The sequence below is a fragment of the Accipiter gentilis genome, chromosome 9 (genome assembly GCF_929443795.1).
Source record: "Accipiter gentilis chromosome 9, bAccGen1.1, whole genome shotgun sequence".
NCBI lineage: Eukaryota > Metazoa > Chordata > Aves > Accipitriformes > Accipitridae > Astur > Astur gentilis.
Window position 1 is genome coordinate 25,036,803 of NC_064888.1, and position 20,133 is coordinate 25,056,935.

The window sequence follows — 20,133 nt, forward strand, 5'->3', positions numbered from 1 at the left end:
TGACTGTGGGTTGGGAGTAAAAGGAACGGTGAGGAGTTGCTTAATTAGAATTAATGCATACATGAGTAATGTCATGCAGTCGTGTTACGTTCTCATCAATTCCTTGGTTATAATTATTTCTTCCACTGGAAATTACCAAGGACATGAGTCACAATCAGCACAGCAGAAATAAACTAAGGAGCAAATACCCATTGCTGCAATGACCTTTTGCCTACACAAGCAGTAACAATACGGCATTTCTGTGCAGCAGCCGTTCACAGAACAGTAAGCCTTCCTCCTCGAAGATGTACGCTCTGCACCTGATACGCCGTGCCCACGTACCACCCAAACTTTGAAGCTCTCCTGTTCCGATGCGCTTGCTTAGAGCATGAGAAGAAGGGCTCGGTTTCCTCACTGAGCGGTAACGTTGCGCTCCTGTCACGAACTGAGCCCCCAGGACGGGGAGGCACCTGCCCGGGAAGGGGCGGGAAAGGGGCGGCGGCGCTCGCCGGCCGCTCCCGTTCCATGGCGGGGACCGCTCCTCGGGCAAGAGCCGGCGGGAGCAACCCCGTCTCCCTGGGAGGGAAACGCGGCCCCGAGGGGGAGCGCCTCCTCCCCAGACGTTACACCGACAGAAGCGGTGGCACCAACAAGGACGTCGGCGCACCGACGAAGCGCGGGGCCGCGAGACGAAACCGCCGCTTACATAACGCCTCCGGGGAGCCGAGCGGCGGCCGCCGCGGCGGGCGCCTCCGCCGGATCTCCACTTGGTCACCTCTTCCCCCCCCCCCCCCCCCCCGTCAGAGAGGGGCGGACAGCGCTCTTGCGGCCCCTCCGGCCGCTGAGCCGAGCTTCCCTAAACGAGCCCGCCACCGGCCTCCGGCGGGAGGGGAGAGCAGGGAACCAGCGGCTGCTCGCCGGCCGGCCTCGCCGCCTCAACGGGCATGCGCAGCCGCCGGGGCGCATGCGCCTCCCGGGCCCCCGCCAGAGCGCCGAGCGTGCGCAGAGGCGGCGGCCAGGCAGCGTCCGAGGGAGGGAGGGAGACAGGGAGGAAGGGCGGGCGGCGGCGGCAGCAGGCGCTGGCGCAGCCCGCGGGTCGGTGGGCAGGGCGGGCGGCGGCGCGCCCCGCCGCGGCGCAGCCTAGCCCAGCCCAGCCGGGGCTCCAGCGGCGGCCGAGGGGCGCCGGGGGCCGCCGCGCTACCGGGCCGGCAGCGCCCGAGCCGGCAGCGCCCGAGCCAGGCTGTGCCCCAGTTTGTGTCCAATCAGAGAGTGAAGTGCGTGCACCGAGCGGGGCGGCAATGCGTAAACAAGCCCCGGGAAACTCCTCCGCCCCCCGCTCTCCCCTCCGCGCCGCTCCCGCCCGCTCTCCGCGCCGCCCCGCAGCCTCCCCCGCCGCCCGCCAACAACTCCGGCGAGGCGCGCGCTCCCGCCACCCAACCGCCTCAACCGCCCTCCCCTCCCCCCCCCCCCGCCCGCCCGCCCGCCCGCCCGCCTAGCCGGCGCCGCCCGCGCTGCCACACGCACCCCACTCCCGCACACGCCCGCGGGTGCCCGCGGCCTCTCGAGGGGGAAGGTAAGGGGCCCGCCGAGCCGGGCGGGGGCCGCCGGGCGGGCGGCGGAGTGTGGGTGCGAGCGGGGGGGGGGTGGATCATGTGTCATAACAAGTTGTTGAACGTGACATTGCTCTTGAACTGCGCTGCGGCGGCGGCGGCGGCGGGGAGCGGGGCGGCGAGGGGCAGGGGCCGCCGAGTAACTTTCTCCTCCAGTTCGCCGCGGAGGAGGGAGCCGGCTGCGGCGCGGGCAGGGCGGCGGTGCTGGCTGCCGGCGGTGCTGGCTGCCGGCGGGGACCGCGGAACGCGCTCGGGAGAGGCTGATGCCGTTCGCGATGCTGGCGGCTTCCTGAGGGGGACGGCGCGCAGCGCGGCTGGGTGACGAGCGCTTCGCGTCTGGCTGCTGCGGGAGGCGATTCCACCCCTGCGAGGATCTTTCTAGCAAGGCGCCCGGGCGGCTCGTTAGCGAGGAGCGGGTTCTGGTCCAAAGCGTCTGCTCCTGCGGGTGATTATCCCTGGCTAATGCTCCGTGGCAGTTTGGCTCGCTTCCGTCGTGATTAGCTTGGCTTATTATATAAGATGTCACCGGAGGAGGAGAGGCACAAGTCCTCCGTGTGGCGGGGGGGAGGGCGGGCGGGCGGACGGACGCGACACCGGTCCGCCTTGCCCTCCCCGCACCAGGTACCGGAGCGGGGGGAGCAGCCCTGGCCCGGAGCCGGCGGCCCGGCCCGGGCAGGGCGTGGAGCTCACCTCGCAGCCCGCCGGTGAAATTACGGCTGCAGCTCGTTTTACACGTGGGTTGGGTGTGTTTCCCAAACGTTGCCTTTGAGCAGAAACAGAACCTGTTTTGGTTCCTCTCCGCATGTTTGATTTCTTCTTTTCTCTCTCTCTTTAAAAAAAAAAAAAATAAATAAACCTTTGAGCATAACAAAGTTTAAGAACTTGATTTTTGCTTCCTTTATGTGCATGTTTAGTTAACCGTGATCTGGAGATGATTGAATGAATCATCAGTTCCATGGAATAAACGCAAGTGAATCATCTCTCATACACACACACACACACACACGCAACTGTGAGGAAGCATAGTTGTTACTGTAGATAGTGAAAGGTTAGTGTCAGTTTCTGATACGCAATGGGATGTGAGAAGTATAGACAGTGCTCAGAAACCCACCAGGTTTCTCGGGGCTAGTTTGTCAACTGTGAAAGTTTTGAAACACTCAATTGCAGCTTTTCTGGCTCAGCGGTTGAATGGTTACCTCTTTCTGTATCTACTTGCTACCCTTTATTTTAGCCAAATTCTCAAAAGGAATGTTAATGGTAAGATTTAAGTAAATGTGTTATTCAAAGTGTATTAATTTAAAATAAAATTTAAACAAAAACCTGCTAAATGGTATCATACTATGTCCATACCCTGAAGCCAGAGACAGATCCCAGATGCTTTTAATCTGGGATTTGGTTTGTTTAGTTTTGTTAAGCAAAAACAGTTAGTCTATTTTAAAGTGAAAATATATAAATACATTTTTGGAAAACAAATTAAGCCAGTTTATTTAATAAACACATTAGAGCTGTACCTAGGTAGACTTCTGTTCCTCATCCTCTTGCCTGTCGCTGTTTTAAATGGGACTGAGGCTGGATCCTACCTATAGATTTTCTTTCAACTCCCAACTTGGTTCCAAAGTGGAATTTCCATCCTCTGCATTTTCTTGACATGTCTGTCTCTCCCTATACAGATGCAGAACTATGAATTTTTACAATATTAATTCCTCTTTTTTTTCTCAGCATACCTGCCACTGTCAAGAAATGAAGTCACTGTTTACAACAGGGAGGTAGTGCTTGACACATACAAGTACTTGGTTTAAGTACAAGTATAAAAGTATGTGAAGATCTTTGTATGTCTTACCGGTAAACCATTCTGTCTCCTTTGGCATCAGGTATCCTTCGGCTTGCTGCCTGTGTTTTGTACCTCTAGTCATTGTCCAAACAGGAATGGAGGAATAAATTGGTTATGGAAAGGATTGGTTTGGGGAGAAAGGGCATGCTACCACTTTTTTTTGTCTTGAACCGAGTGCACTGGCACTTCAAAAACAATTTTATAGCATTAATTACAGGATTGGACCAGATAAGTGTGGGAAAACTAGTATTTCAGGGTTCATTGTGCAGCTTTTAACACTACTATCAGAAGATTCTGAAGTTATCCAAGATACGACCGCACAGAACTGTGAACACACTGTAATAGAGCTTCTCTTAAGTTAGGTATATTGGGTGCTCAAGTTAAACAGGAAAAAATACTATTGTATTTGTGCATTTAAATCAACAGTCAAATAGCATTCATCCTTTTTTATTTAATTTCCTTGCAAAGAATATAGAAGCATGCAGTGCGTATGGCATTCTGTGCGCCCAGACCTCAGCTGAAAGCAGTAAAGCAAATAATACTGCAAGTGGACTCACCACTCTGCTCCAGCTATTTTCCCCTGCTCCATATGTGCTTTAGGCTTCAAAGTAGAAGTGAAAAATTGTAGGTTTCACTTTTAAGGCTTCAGAGTGTGCAAAATAAAGTGAGATAAAATGCATTGGTTTAAGGTTGCTTCCATGCAGCTCCATTTTTTAGGAACGATAAGCAGATTACTGTAGGACGCACAGCAGAACTTTGAGAACAGCGGAGGGCAATGCAGATAAAAGTGGTGTCTGAGCTTTGTATCTTGGCTTTTGCTATGTTGGGATACATAGGCTTTGTCCTTAGCATGATAGATTTGTGAACATACATCAAATCTTACACTGCCTTTTATCAAAAAGAAAAAAAGAGATGAAGTTATGATGTTTATTTGAAATGAATAGTACTTTGCTCAAAAACTAGTTCAAGTTATCACCTGCTTTGCAGATTCTGTGCTCTGAAAGACTTGTGCCAACAGCACCTTCACATGTGGTTCCACCTATCTCAACTGGAAATGAATTGTTAACATCCCAAAGGGGGGGGGGCGAAATCTTTCCTGTTCAGGTTTTGCTTTAAAGACCCTTTCTAGACAGATGTAGCAGTCCCATGCAAAGTTTTGAACTACTCCTGTAGAAAGACATACTGCTGGTGTTGAAAAAGAGAATCCTTTTTTTCAACTATTGAAAACCTTGCACCAAGTGCACATTGGCCTGAGGGTCATTTGCTCCCCAAATCCTCAGTTAAAAACATTTGTTGCAGTTGTCTGGGAAGCAGTTTACTTTCTATTACTAGTCTCAATATTTAAAATATTAAGAAAATAGTTAGTCAAAGTTGATATTATACCAAGATGTATCTCTTTGTGTATTAGAGTTGCAGCTAATCTGTTCTTGAATGTTGACAGAGAGTGCCTTAGCTATTTCCTACAACGAAGCTTATTTCCCCGATTATTGTGGTTTTCTCTTTACATTTTCCCAGGAAATGTAGTGCCATGAAAAGTAACAGCTTGACAGACTTTGAGACTGAAGCCCATAATGAGCAGAGCAGGTATAGCACTGGCAGCAAGCTCCACCATGCTATGACAAGACTGCGTATGTCTAGCTGCATTTGAGAAATACCGGTGTTACTGTCTCTATCTTAATTATTGCTTATAAAATAAAAATTGCCCACTGCCAAGTGTAAGATACTTCTGGAATGAAAGATAGTCCTATTTGAGCACTATGGTCTCAACAGCTGTCACTATTAGTTCTTACACGTGAAACAAATAATTTTGACTAGTTACCTAAAGCTGAAACCATTTATCCCATTATTAGTAGTTGAATTCATGCATGTCTCAGCAGTTTTCATAACATCTGGCCAAACTGTTCATTTGCTGTTGTGCATCGGTCATTTCTTTCCTGTTATGGAATAATTTTCTTCCTTTGTTTATCATGGTTTTATATGTGTTTTGAGGTTTGGCTGAAATTAAAAAAATAGCCTGCTAATTTGCCATAATAATCCTATTTTCATAAAAGACCTAACTAGGAAAAGATGAGAAAAGATGAGAAGACTTACTTTCTCAGAAGAGGTTAAAGATGAGACTAAAAGTTATTGGGAGGATGTTCTTTAAGATACTGTTATATTACTGACTGATGCATCGCAAAGAGAGAGGCACCAGGCTTCAAGTAGTTGTGGTCTGTTATGGTTCAAGAACTGCTTTCCCACCTTGAACCTTCACTGGCAGTTGAGTTTGCACTAGCTGTTTTAAAAAGTGTGTACCACATGGGGTATCCACACTGCAGATGGGGTGCCTTTGGTGACCCCTTGTGCACCGCTTCAGTATTGGTTCTTCCACAAGGAGGAAAACCACTTTGTAGTCATACCACTTCTACTCAAAGCAAATTCTTATCAAAAAGAACCCTTCCTACATACTAAATCACTAATGGAGATGTACCAAGAAATAGTGTTGGGACCTACATGGTGAAGCTGTGGTTTTTTCCTGATTCATGGGTATGAGTCATTCCATGCATATTATTGATGGCAGTGTTACAAATTTATTTTCTGACAAAGATACATTGTTTCTGGCAACTTTCTGGCAGTTATCTGCTTCCTCAGAAAAATCTATGGCTCTCTGCTTATGGATAGCAGGCAGCTGAATCAGTGAGTACAATCTGATACCAGCAGGGAGGGTTGTAGTTTGTAATTGCTGTAAAATTGCTTGCATCCAGTTTATTATTCCCATCTTCCAAACTCCACCCCACACGCTTGTTTAGTTTACCTGTTACAGCTTAGTTTTTGTATTATGAGCTCTTGGGGAACGCTTTGTCATTCATTCTATATTTGTAAAATTTGCAGCACTTCAGTATCCTGGCTGATTTGGCTTCCGGTCTCTATGGAAATAAGTAATAAATAATAGCTTTCATTTTAGATGTTTTTCCCTGAATCTTTACTGTGTTTCTATCCCAGTGCAAAGAAAAACCGAAACAATTCTTCTGCAGTTTTAATAGAGCATTTGTCCAAAGACCAATACTATAAGTAAAATATGACTCCAAATAGACAACAGTACAAATGAAAGAGAATAACAAATCTAAATTCACATTTTTGTGACTCATGTGAAGCTCCATTGAGGGAGACCATGAATACCACCAAGAGCAAAATTAAACCCTAAGAAAAATAAGAATTCACTTTTGTTTTAACATAGTTCAGCAGGAAAAATCTCACAGGAATTCTCAAATGTGATGAACTTCTGTAAGGGACAGATTGGTTGTAATTTTCATAGTATCTTCTGGACCTTCTTATAAAATAAATAAATAAAAATTTGTGATTTTCTTGTGTAGCTGAAACACCTTGGGGTACCCTGAGTAGAGGTTTGTTCAGCTGTGGACTTTGGACTTGGAATCACACAGTTCTTTTTGTACCTGAGCTATCCTGGTTCCTGTTGCAGAGATGTGGAGTTAGAGACCGCTTGTGCTGATTATAGACAGATGAAATTGCTGCAATTGACTTCTTCCATGAGGAACCAAATGCTGTGGTTATAACTTGATGACAGAGAGGCATTTTATCTTCCCCGTGTAATTACAAGGGTGATTTCACATTGGCATTGTATCAGAGTATAGGAAATATATAGATTTTCAATGTAGTGTTACCTGGTACATTTATATTAATTTCTCTTTGCAGTGGTCTTCAAAGGTATTAATGCTCATGGTTTACTTTTTCAGGACTAATATAATTGTTCTGTAGCAGTTTCAGTCAGTACTAATGAATTCCATTTTACCAAACAAAACAAGAAAATACCTGACTTAGTTTGCAACAACTGTGAACTAGTAGCTGTACGATCATATAGATGATTTTATGACTTTTTATGAGACAGTAATGTATATTATGCAGTGGCGATAGCTGACAAACTAATTTGCAGAAGTAGAATATCTGAGATGTCTCTTTAGAACTATAAAATGGAATATTTTAATATGCATTAACATTTACATTTTTTAAAAGAGTTTCTACCATTATATAAGAAATCTAAGTATTATGTATTCATACAGATGGATGTATGAGAACACACTTGGATGAATTCTTATGTTTTCATCTGCCTATAGACATTTCTTTTTTGTTTTCAGTCATTTTAAAATGGCGATAATTTATGTAAATAACAGCTTTTTTAAAAAAACCCTAATATAAGACAAGAACATTGGCTGTAACGTGTATTCTGCTCTAGTTGTTTTGTAGCTTTCACTGAGCATCCTAACCTATGAAAAAGTTCCTGTTAGGGAACAGGCTCAATTTCCAGTCTTGGCATTCTCCTAATCACTGCATTTTTCATAGTCTGTGAATTGGTGATGCAGAAAGGAACTACCTGCAGATTGAAATTACTTGTATGGTCATAATTCCTATTTTAGCTTTGTCAGTACAGTGATAGTGCTTACCGGCCTTGATCAGTAGCAGGGCTTGATTCATAAAAGCAGCTCTCCAAGACTTAACACTGAGTCTCCTTAGCAGTTGCTGACGTAATAATACAATGTAAAACTGATGACATGACCTATAACAAGATATTAATTTCCTGAATCTGAAGCTCAACGTAGAAGAAAAAAAAAAGCACTGGAGTTCCTTTCAACAGCAGGAGACTTTGCATTGTGCTTCCTAGTTCTGGTTCTTCTTTTTAACAATACTGGTAAAATATTATTAGCTTATTAATTTAATTTGGATTGGAAAGTCTGTTTATTAGATTATTCCAGTACGTGTTCAAAGTTCCTGAAAGAGAAGTTATCACTTTTATTTGGGACGTAAAATGTGCCAGGATTATCTGTTTACATAAGTTTCCTAGATAGATTTTTTCAGAGGACTTTTTGCCTTGTGTTACATCTATTAAAATCTTTGTGTACTAGCAAAGCACATTAAAGTAATAGAATTCAAAACCTAAATATTCTGAAGATAGATTTCAGTGCCAGGTACTACTGATCAGATCTGACAGACAGGTAAATTCTCTCCACCACAAGAAAGTAGTTGATCTTGAGATAAAAGTCTTGAGTAATTCTTAGAGAAGCATCACCACTAATTAAGGCAAGCACAATTATATTTCTTTCCTCCCTCAAGAAGAAGAATGGAATATGTAAGAAACCAGGCTCTTGATTAATTTCATAATGAAAACACAGTTCTTATTTCAGATGGAAGATCAGCTCTTAAATAGCCAGTGTGTGGATTGAATGAAGTTAAAGATGTTTCTTTCTTTCATGGTTTTATAAAATTGTTATTTACTTTTTTGAAGAATCATCAGTACTAGCTGCAGAGACAAAAGATCCTTTATATGATATAAATGATATTTTGACTAAGTACTCTTGGTTGATTCTGGCTGTAGAATTTCCCTGCATACAAAGTGATTTTGAAGAGCTGCCTAATCAAACCAATAGTTTTTCAGCTTCCCATCTTAACTCTTTTGATATAACATAGATAGAGTAAATGTTCATGTTTTCATCTCAAATACATATTTACCAAAATTTGCAAGTGTTTTGTGCGGACAGTGATCACAGAATGCAAATGGATTTATTTGAAATAATGTACTCAGTGACAGTTGGTGGCTTACACAGGCAAGTGTTTAAAATCTACTATTGATGTGTAACTTTTGTGTATTCATTGCTGAAAATTTAGAATGTAAATTTACATGGGATTAGTCTACAATTCAAAATTTCCATTAATTGCAGAGGAGCTTTTCCAGTGAATTCAATGTGAAGCTGGATGAAACCAGTGACAAACTTGTAACAGAGGAGTTTGTCTATAACATCTGGCTTCTCAAGGTGTAATAGCTGTTGTTACGTCAACTAATACAACAGGGAGAACCACACAAGCTATTGGGCATACAAGCCCTTCTTCAGGTCTCAAACAATAGCAGCAAACTTTGAACTAAGAGTATGGTCTCAGAAGACATCTATAGGCACTGCTATTGAATAAGGGAAGTGCTGCTACTATCTCTTATGCTGTCTGAGCCCTGGCAAGTCATTGAACCCCCAAATTAAGTTTAACTAACCCAGCAAGAAACTAATAAAAACAAGTTTTCTGGTGGGCTAGTGTGTTTAATGGATTTACAGATGGATCAACAAGCTCCAGGGTGGTGCTTCCCCTTTTTGGTACAACTGGTTCATTAGATCAGCTCTGCTGTTCAGTTAACTGTAGATTTGGGGCGAGCTGTGAATAGTTGCTTTGTGCTTATTGTAATTATGGCAATCAAATAGCTAATTTGAGGAAAAGTGTGTTTATCCCCTGTAAAACAAAGGGGATATTAGTATAGGGAGAAATTGTGAGGTAGTGCCCTATCATGGGCAGAACGAAAATGGGGCATTACACCAGAACACTGAAGGCTTTAACTGGAGTGTCATCATGCAGTAGAGCCCCTATCTCCAGTAAGTCTATCATTTTTGATCTCTAGAAAATCTGTGAATCCTCATTTCCAGGTTTGGCTTGGTGATAAGGACTGAGAAGCAAGAGGTGGAGTTTTCTGATGAAAGAAGTTCTCATGGAATTCATTCTGGCACCTAGAGGTCTTGCTAATGTGTGTTTAATTACATTGACAGAAGAACAGCATGAATAGAACAGGGGATGGGTGTGGTTAGGTATTAAAATTAGATTGTTCTAATTTAGCTATTTTAAGGCTAAGGGGTTAAAATGTTAGGAGCGTTCTTATTTTAGGCTGTTGGTGTGACCATAATTTATCCATTGTAGTGCTTTTCAATTCTGTTCTTAAAAGGTTTTCTCCCCAGCACCCCCTTATTCACTGCACAGTTGTAAAGGGTTTGGGGATTCATCAGTAGTTGTCTGCAGTAGAGTGTAGAATGGGTGTAGAGGAATGCAGGAAGACAAAGAATGGTCTCAGTTTAGGGAAGTTGAATGCCACCTTGGAGGACTAGTTTCTGCCCATCTTGAATGTTAAATGACTACTTTATGCTGGGTAGGTAATATAGGTCAGAGGTTCACAGATGGCTATTAATTTTTTAGCATTTGTGAGACACATGTAGCCAAATTTGCTGGTGTTCTGACATCACCAGTACAGCTAAAATCATGTGAAACTGAACTGTTTACTGTTAAGAGTCCTGAGTGTCCTGAAAAATTGAACCTTAAAACTTACATCAGGCATATGAAACTAAAGAGTACTTGGGACAGTTTGGACCTAGACTTCTATGTCTCTTGTTTCTGTATCTGTAAATTATGGCTAGCGGTGTTGTCTTGTTGAATAGGTTATGGAGAAGATTCTTTTTTGACTATTTGGGGAGCATTGAAATACTAGAGGAATGAGTGGGTATGCTTGTGTGTGATATTGAACACCTGGGAGTAAAATAAAAAAAAGATCATAACTGCCTTTTATACTAGGTTGTTTGGTAGGAAATATACATTCATAGTATTAAAACTGGTGTTACAGTTCACATATGCAAAGGCATAGATTTTTTTCTTCAACTCTTTTGGAGTCTGTAATTTTTACTGAAGTTATACTAATCTCAGAAGGCCCCATCTAGATATGGAGTTCTGTTGAGTTTCATTTCATGGATATGAACTAATAAGAGGCTGGTTTTGCCTAAAGGTTGTGTATTTAGACAAAGGAATGTAATAGACAAATTGGGTTCAGGGAGAGGCACTAGTCATACAGGTATATTTTTTCCATAATGTACTTGGGTGTGCTGCTTGGAGGTGCAAAGGTGCTATTTTATTCCTTAAACTAAATATGCATTGGGGCACATCTATGTGATTTTAAGCAGGTGTAAGCTCCTGCTGCCTGACCTTGAAGAAACTGAGAAGATATCTGCCTATGGTTACTGTAATATCAAGACAGAGTATATTAGCTGTGGCTCAGTGCCATGGTAACACCAGAATATGGTTCCTAGTCAGCTTACCACACAGACATACCTCACTGCTTTTCTTGTCATTAAAACAAACAAGATTCATTAAAAATACTTTATTAAAACAAAAACCTGTTTTTTAGGAAGCTGTGACAGTGGTCTTATGGATGAGTTCTGAATATGGTATTTGCAGTGAGAGACAGGCATAGTTTAGGAAAGAACTAGTGTTAACTGTAGAACAATAGAGAGCAGCCCACAATACTTAAACCTGGACAATGCAGAACCTTCTCTTCTTTCATACCTCAGTGAGCGGGATCTTATTGATCGTGCTTATTGGAGTGGGTGAGATTTACATTGTTCACAGCAATAAACCTACACATTCCTTGAAAGTGGCGATTGACAATTAAACGTTAATTTCTGTGCTTTCCTACCAGTAAGCATAAACATTGCTGAGCATGCTGTTTTGATAGATATCTCAGGAGCTTGTGCTGCAGGAGCTCTTTGTAGGTCAAACTAGATCAGTCAACTTAGTGTGGTATTGCTCTAGAAGTGAGTGGTAAAATGTTGGCATTGATGATTGTGACTATTCAGTCAGATATCTGACAGGGTTGTTACACGAAGTGTTACATTGTGTCCCATTTGTTAATTTAGCTGCTAAACTAGAGTACCTTTTCTTTTTAATCTCTCATTTCTATGTATCTTGTGGGCTGCACAGGTTTTAAACAGTGGCTAAAAAACTCCATCATTGCTCATTTCATCATGTTATCAGGAGCAACACTCACTTGGAAGCCACCAGCTCTGCATGAATCAGTCCCTGGACCTATACCAAATACGGGAAAGCAGTGATTCCATATAAGCTATATAGCTAATCAGGGCAGAGAGTTCCAACTGCTGACTGTGCAGTTGCTGCTCTTGTCCCACCATGTACCAAAATTAAATAGTGTGGTATATCCAGAAACAGAGCATAGAGCAGGAGCTCCAGAACTTTTTGAGTGCTACTAACATAGAAAGAAAACTCTACAATAGAATAGTTGCTTTAGCAACTTGTACTGGGGACCATGCACAGGTGCAGGAGGAGATGTTCAGGCTGTATTCCTTCCCTAAAGGAAAGGCAGTAGATCAGGTCTTTACAGGATACCAGTGTGAAGTACCTTCATAGTTAGAAAGTCCCCGCAGGAGTGAGTTGCTTTGCAGTTATCTGCACAAGAGGCTGCTGGGCTTAACGACTGAGAGTAATTTTCAAAGTTGTTTTCGTGTGAGCAAGTAGGTGCTAAATATTTTCAGTTTGGGGGGCTGGAGCTGCTGTCTATGTAAAAATATGGGGTTTAGGTCTTATGCTTATGCTTTTCTCTGCAACACTTCTGTTTCTGAGTTAGTAAGGGTTTATATTCAGGGTTTTGTTTTTTCATTGTTTCTTTCTTTTTTTTTTTTTTTTTTTCTCCCTTGTGTGTTCCTGCTTATCTCACAAGCACAAGGAACTGATCAAAACTCCAGGTAGAAGATAAATTTCAGAATAAGAAGAAACTTGCATACACTGGAAAAATCACAGAAGGATTGTGGAGAAGAATCTAGAATACAAGTTCTGGTATGAAATTCTAAATATTTTCCTTAGAATTCAGGTCACTGTCTGCTCTGGAAGACAAACCTCACTTAGTATAGAGTATAGCATGTAAAATAGTTCTACTGAGCCTATGCTGGCCAGGCAAAGATTACTTCTTACCAGAAAAACTATGCTTAAATGGGTTCAGATGAGCATAGTTCCTACTCTGTTGTACATGGTATCTGCTAAGATATTTTTCATGCTTCATCCAAATGCTGAAGTGTCTTACGTGTAAGAAAACTTGTTTGTATGAAAACTAGCCACAAAGTCAGGACAACTTTGTAGTACTAGATTTTTTTGCTACTGTTAAAAAAGTTTTGAGTATGATTTTTTTTCGTCCTTAAAATATCAGAAGGAAAACCATATGTAAATACTCTTGAGATGCATTCTTGCATCTCCACAATATGAAGTTAAAAGGAAATTCATTTTCTTAATATTGAAGATATTGAAATCTTCCCCGCATTTAAATAACAGTGTATCAGTATTCACTTAGAAAATACCTTGGTCTGTTTCTGACTCCATATTTCCACTGAAGGCACAGGCAAGCATTCCTGCTAATTTAAGGGGCCACAATTTGAATCCTTTATACTTATTGTGGAAATTCTGAATTTAGACCTGTGAATTTGCACGAAGCAAGAAAAAAATGGTCTTTCCCTTGAAATCAGATTATGTTTAAAACTCAAGAAAGCCTATTTAAATGTAGAAAACCTTAATTGCTCTTTTTTTCACTCCTGTAGCATTAAATTTGCATTTTTTTGACTAGTAATTATTTCTAGAATTTGGCTATGTAAAAGCTCATCAGGCTAAAACCAGGTATACTTGCATTACAAGTTGACTGGCTGGAATCGGTCACCTAATCCTAGAGAAATGGCTTGATTATTTTAGTCTTATGTAGATGGACTTACTGGTACAATTTCAAAAGCTTTCTCTTTGTAAGTGCAAGACAGAAGACTGGAAGCTCGCCATGTATGTTTTCTAGGCCCATATCCTAGGTGCTGTTATGTAAAAACATGCATTTAGTGCCCACTGAACTGAAATTCAAGTTATGATCTCACTGTTGCTAAGTACTAACTTCAGCTGATATAAAATGCTGCAGCTAGAAGTTTGTTAGTTCTATGGTCAGGGTAACCAGAACAAAGGATGGGGAGCAGAGAGAGGAGAAACTCATTACAGAAGTAGTATAACTAGATAACACAAAACCTTGAATAAGGACCAGTGCATCAGCAGAAATGAAATGGAGATATAATCTGACAATATTCTTAAGGTAATATAATCGTGATTTCCCTACAATAGACATTTGATTCAAATGTTAGACTGAAGTACAGCTTAACTGTGAATCAAAAAAGCATCACAAAGTAGATGGAAGCCAAAGAATGCATATAGGGGGGCTAGGCATTCATATCATACCAACTCTCTCCTCACTTGAAACTGCAGAAATAAGTATGTGCTGTTTAGGTGTTCATGAGGGAAACAGCAGAAAAAAACCCATGAGGATAATTCTAAAATTGATATATTCCATATAAATGTAATTAAGCTCCCTGGCATTAGATGAGTTCAAATAGAAGTCTCATACATTTCCACGGGCATATTCCAGATCTCTCAAAGATCTGAGATAATAAAATAGAAGAATAGGATAAATAGCAAAAGAGAAATCGCTATGTAGAAACTATTTGTAGGTTCTATTTACAGAGTGCCTTATTCTTCCCTCACAAAGCACAGACTTCTAAAAGAGTTTTGAAGGGTCATGGTATAATCAGCTGCCAGTGTCAAGGGGAGACAAAAGAATGAAGGTAGTCTTGGATGAATGGGCAAGGGGAATATCAAGCAGTTGTCAAATTACATTGCTTCTGTGGTTGTTAATGCTATGATCACTACTGAAATACTGAGCTTGGTTCTGGCAATTGCACTTCAAGGAGGATGCAAAAAAGTTGAAAAGGGTATATAGAAAACCTAAAAGAATGATACAGGACTTGGGACACATGCTTTATCATGAAAGACTGGAGGCACAGCTTAGTAAAAATAAAGCTAAGGTGGCACTTCCAGCCAGTAATCAAGCCATCCCTTAATATTATCTTTGGTAAACTAAATGGAAACATTTGAGATAAAGTAACTGATATTCAAAAACAGATTGTTCAGTCTTGCAGATTAAAAGAAAATCAAATTACTGTAGCTTAGCAAATGAGGTAATAAAACCCAGACTAATTCAGATTACAATTAAGGATTTTTTAATTTTTTTTAATTTTTTTTTTACTGATTGGAACTACTAATGATTGTGGTAGGTTCCTTGTCACTGGTAATCTTGAAAATTAAGAAGGATGATTTAGTCAAAGTAATCTGTTGAACTTCAGGTGGGAATTAATACAAGTGAGTCCTATGGTCTGTGGGTTTTTTTTAATGCAGCTCAGACTAGATGATCACAGTGGTCTTTTTTGACTTAATATGTATTACAGTAAAGGTTGTGCAGTCAGTCTTTAACATTTGGAAGTTTAATTATACACAGCCCTGGCAGAGAATGTTCTGCATGTGATTACCCAAAATTCTCCAGAATTCAGATTGCTAATTCAGTAAAAGCAGAATAGAGGGACACATATATCGAGAAGGCAATAGGATGCTATTAGACAGATGACATGTTTTCAAGAAGAGCATTCAAGAAGAGCATATCCAGTGTGGTTTGTCAGCACACTATAAAGGCATGACAGGGTCCCTTGTAAAATAGTTGGCCATTTGAATTTTACGTGACCTTTTATCTTCCTTTGTGGTGGGTAGTATTCAAAAAGTATATGGAAAGTAAAGCAACAGCTAGCCCTGTAGCTCTGCAAAAGATAGGCCTTGGATACAAGGGAGAGCTATGTACTGTATTTGCATAATATGTTGATCTCAAATTAGGTTAGATATCTGCTTGCCCATTTGGTTTTCTGTAAAAATACTATTCTCTATTTGTTCTGTGTTAAACCCTTCTCCATTTACATTTTTATGTTCTTTAAAAATAAACGTAGAAAAGATGTGTTGTTTTAACAACTGATAAAAGCAAACTAGCTAAGGTGCAGAATGGTCCAAGATCAGCGTTCCAGAAGAGTTCTTTCTGAAAGAAGAAAGCCAGACTTGTGTGAATGCCTTGTATTTATTTTTCAAACAATAAGGTTAGAGAAAAATAAATATTGTGTGGAAGTGTATGCCCTAGCTTCCCTAAGGTAACACAAGGGTGTATGTTGTGTAAGTAGAACTAACAGATGCTTAAGAATCCTAAGAAGTCAGGATTCCTATCTTTCAGGCTTTTTCTTTTAATTTTGCAGATTTTTTCATACCACTGCTAGAGAATAAATATTTTGTAATAACTGATAAACATCCTTGTTAATAACCACATTCTTTAAGTCACCTTTGTACTATATTCCAGTGGTATCCAAGAAAGAGCTTTGTGTCGGATGTACAATAATCTTTAAGCCCCTGTAAGAGATACTCAGTTTGCTATAACAAGTAGATTACACTAGTTCTGCACTACAGTGTGGATAGCATTTTTCATATGTGTGACAGTGATGCAGTGTTTATTTTAAGAGTCAAAAACCACAAGTTCAAATCCCCCTAAAGTCAATAGGAAAAATTGCTTGCAACAATTTCTAACTTATAGCCCGTACATTTTGATTTCTATTTTACCCATAAAATTTCTGTATGAAAATCTACTGCTAAGTGGCTTTTTATTTTTGATGTAATACAGCATTTTCATGCTCAATTAGAGGACATTAAGAATATTTGGTAATACAAAGGGTACTTTACTATGAATGCAGTAAAAGTAACAAGTATCAGTGACATGGCACCCCAAAATACTATCATTTGTAGCTAGTATATTCCCATTCTAGAAAAAAAGTCAATATCTTGATATAAATATCTATCTGCTATGAGATCATGTCATTATTCTGTATGGCTTCTTACACCGTGTTTATTGCCATATAAATGAAACATCTTCCAGCAGTGTATTAAACTATGTGCCTAATGATAGGCACATGCTCTTAACACATCCTCTCCCCAAGGAGAGAAGCATGTGCAGTAGATGGCCATGTTTTGGTAGACTTTTTATGTTTACTTTGGGGCAAGTATGTTGAAAGCATTTATGTTGACAACACATAATCAATGTATAGTGATACACAAAATTATTCTCATATAGCTAGCTGATTGACCTATAGGCAAACTACAGACTGAGCTGGATAATGCCTGGGTAAGTAGTTCATCTGGCACCCAGCCCACTCCCACATTCTTTCCATTGCTCAGAGGTGTTGGTCATGTCATACAATGCACATCTGTATCTGGCCATGGAGAAATGGGACAGCATACATCTGGTTGTAACACAAATACAGGCTTAGTCATGTCACAAGTGTGCATAAATCCTCAACACCTACTCACACATCAGTGGGCAACACAACAGAAACATTGGACATTACTAATTTTGTTGATTATGTTATTTTTGTGGGTTAACCCCAATAGGTAGCTAAGCATCATGAGCAGCTCGCTCACTCACTCCCCAACCCCGTATAGGACAGGGGAAGAGTAAAGGAAGAGTAAAAGCAAGAAAACTTGAGGGTTGAGATTAAAAAAAAAAATTGTTTAATAAGTGAAGAATAAGTGGAAGGTGAGGGAAAGGAGAGAAAACAAAACAAGTGAGGCAAAGGCAATCACTCTTTACCTCCCACAGGCAGACTGATGCCCAGCCAGTTCCATCCAAGCAAAAGACAGCTATCCTCCCTAAACCCCTCTCTTTTCCCTTTTTATGGCTAAGCATGATGTTACATGGCATGGAATATCTCTTTGATTAGCTCAGGTCATCTGCCTGGTTGTGTCCTGTCCCAATCTATGTGTACCCCCTAATCTTCATTGCAGTTGGTAGTGAGAGAGAAGGCCTTGAAGCTGTGCAAACACTGTTCAGCAATAGCTAGAACATTTGTGTGTTATCAGCATTGTTTTGGTAACAAATCTGAAACACAGCACCATATAAGCTGCTATGAAGAAAGTTAACTCTATCCTAGCCAGGCCCAGTACAGTTACTTAGCAGCATGACCTAGGAAGTGTTTTGATACTTAAACTATAAAAAGCTATGTATAGCATCTGAATAACAAAATATTTGTCAAGAAGGAAGACGACAGTCTTTTATAGATATCCTTAGTACTTTTGAACACATTTTTATAGTTCTCATGGTGGAGGAGATGATGAGTATTTCTAACTCAGACTGAGAAGGGAATCCACCCATCAGAGATATTCAAGGTACATATTTAAGCAGCGGGTCCCACTGAAGTTGCTCAAGACTTGAATGGATTGAAAAATAAAAATATAGGTTTGTCTTGGACACAAATTTGTACTTAGGTCAGTAAGTTGTCCATTTTGTTCCTTTTACTGCAGAAAACAGACTATTTATACAGTTGTGTGCATTGCATAATGCTCAACTTTCTCACACTAGAGTGTTTATTTTCTTGTGCAGGAGTCTTTTGGTTGTTTTGCCTAAATGTCTTATGTTTCCACCTACTCCTGTCTAACATAATGCATTCCTTTTATAGAGAAATGAGATCTGAAAGATCATATCTGGCATTAGTCACTAGTGAAACTGAAGTTTTTGCTGGAATCTACTGAGAGTTTTGCAGGTTTACTAGCAGTGCTGGTTTGGGAATGGAGCAAAAATGTTGCTGTTATTTTTGTTGATGTGGAGTCTGTAGGGATGTAGGCAGTCTAGCATTCCTCATGTGAGCAGTTTTCTTCTGATAACAATGTTACATGAAAACCTTATTCTTTCCTCATCTCTGCTCACATGTCATTAGTGAAATGAGTCACTGGCTCCACTGTGAAGAGTTCACTCAAATGCTTATAAAGTATGGAAGTACTTCAGAGTAGAAGGTACTTATAGTATATAACCATCCTGGGTTCAGGAGGTGTGAGGAAGGGACTAGAAAAAAGAATGGAAATTTGGCATTTTCATATCAGCAGTTTCTGCCTGTGCAGTGGTCATCACAACCTAACCAAAGATAACAAAACATCCATGGGATTATAATGCAAATTTTGTGGATTCAAGACTAAGAGGTGTAATAGAGCAGAAGGCCAGAGGACCACTTCAGTTCCTAATAGCATCCGCAAGCTTCCAGCACATTTTTATCAGATAATGTAATGCTGCTATTTTCTCACATAGGAATGCTTACAGGAGTTAGAAGGAGTGGCACTTTGTTCTAGCAATGCAGAGATATCAAGGCACTGTGGACAGCGGTGGTATCCTTTATTTGACATCTTCCCTCCTAGTTACAAGGAGATTGTGGTACTTGTGCATGTGTGGAATAAGAGTAGTTTACAAGTACACTTCTAACCATGCTGCAAAGAACTCAATGTTATCTTTAAACCTTGCTGCAGCGCATAATATGTGTGTGCTTGAATCTGTAATAACATTATTTTGTTTGCAACCAAAAATATTTTCAGTTAATTACAAATATAAAGTGAGACAATATTTCTGTTTCAGTGATTGATAATATTAACTGCTGCTTTGGAAATGAGTGTAACTGTGCATTTTTATTTCCTTTTTAATAATGAATGTGTAGCTGTAAAACACTCTATCAATACTAGATGTGTATTAACCAACAACCTCTTCATCACAGCAGAGGTAAAAGTACATTTAATTACATCATAGACACATAAAAATAATTTGTTTCAGGAAGTCATGGAGGTATTGTGTGGGATCAGGCTGTGCAAACAGTGATATTCACATTCATGAGATGTCTGTTAATATGAAAAAGAAAGATGAGTTGATGGGTCTGATTCTTTGTCATCTTAAATGGTCATTTACTCTTGCTTAAAACTGAATGCAATAATGCAATTAATGCACAATGTTCTGTTTCACTCCCATTTTGCAAGTGTATAAAATTGTATGTCTATAAATACACAGACACATACTATATAAGGTATGAAATTCTGAAGAATCCAGCTTTTTATCTTCAAATATTTTAGTTTGCAAAATGTTATACTTGCCTCCATATGCTGAAAATTTGAAACCTACCTTTTAGTTCCTTACCAATCCTGTTGTAAAACTAACTGCAGATATCTTGATTATTTTCAGGAGCTAGTATCAATAGCAGTATGTAGGTTAAGTGTTCAACATGGCTATTTTTTTCAAAATAAAATCACCTCAGAGATTAGATGTCTGATTTAAATGCATGTCAAATGAACATTCAGGTGAAGAATAATGTTATGATTAACACATTGTATTGGAATTTGAGAGTCAGAAGTTTAATTCCTAGGCAGTCATGTCTCTGTGTC

The 20,133-nt window shown here is 40.5% G+C and overlaps 1 protein-coding gene across 3 annotated transcripts in view; it reads left to right on the plus strand.

The window, feature by feature from the left end:
• The first annotated feature begins 1,481 nt into the window (after positions 1-1,481).
• PCGF5 (polycomb group ring finger 5) overlaps positions 1,482-20,133 on the plus strand; it is a 76,506-nt gene continuing 57,854 nt past the window's right edge. For 2 of the 3 annotated variants that reach the window (XM_049809624.1, XM_049809627.1), the window contains exons 1-2: positions 1,482-1,552; positions 12,725-12,840. The gene's annotated coding sequence lies outside the window, so the exon portion shown is untranslated. The remainder of the gene's footprint in view (positions 1,553-12,724; positions 12,841-20,133) is intronic. The other variant, XM_049809626.1, reaches the window with a different exon arrangement.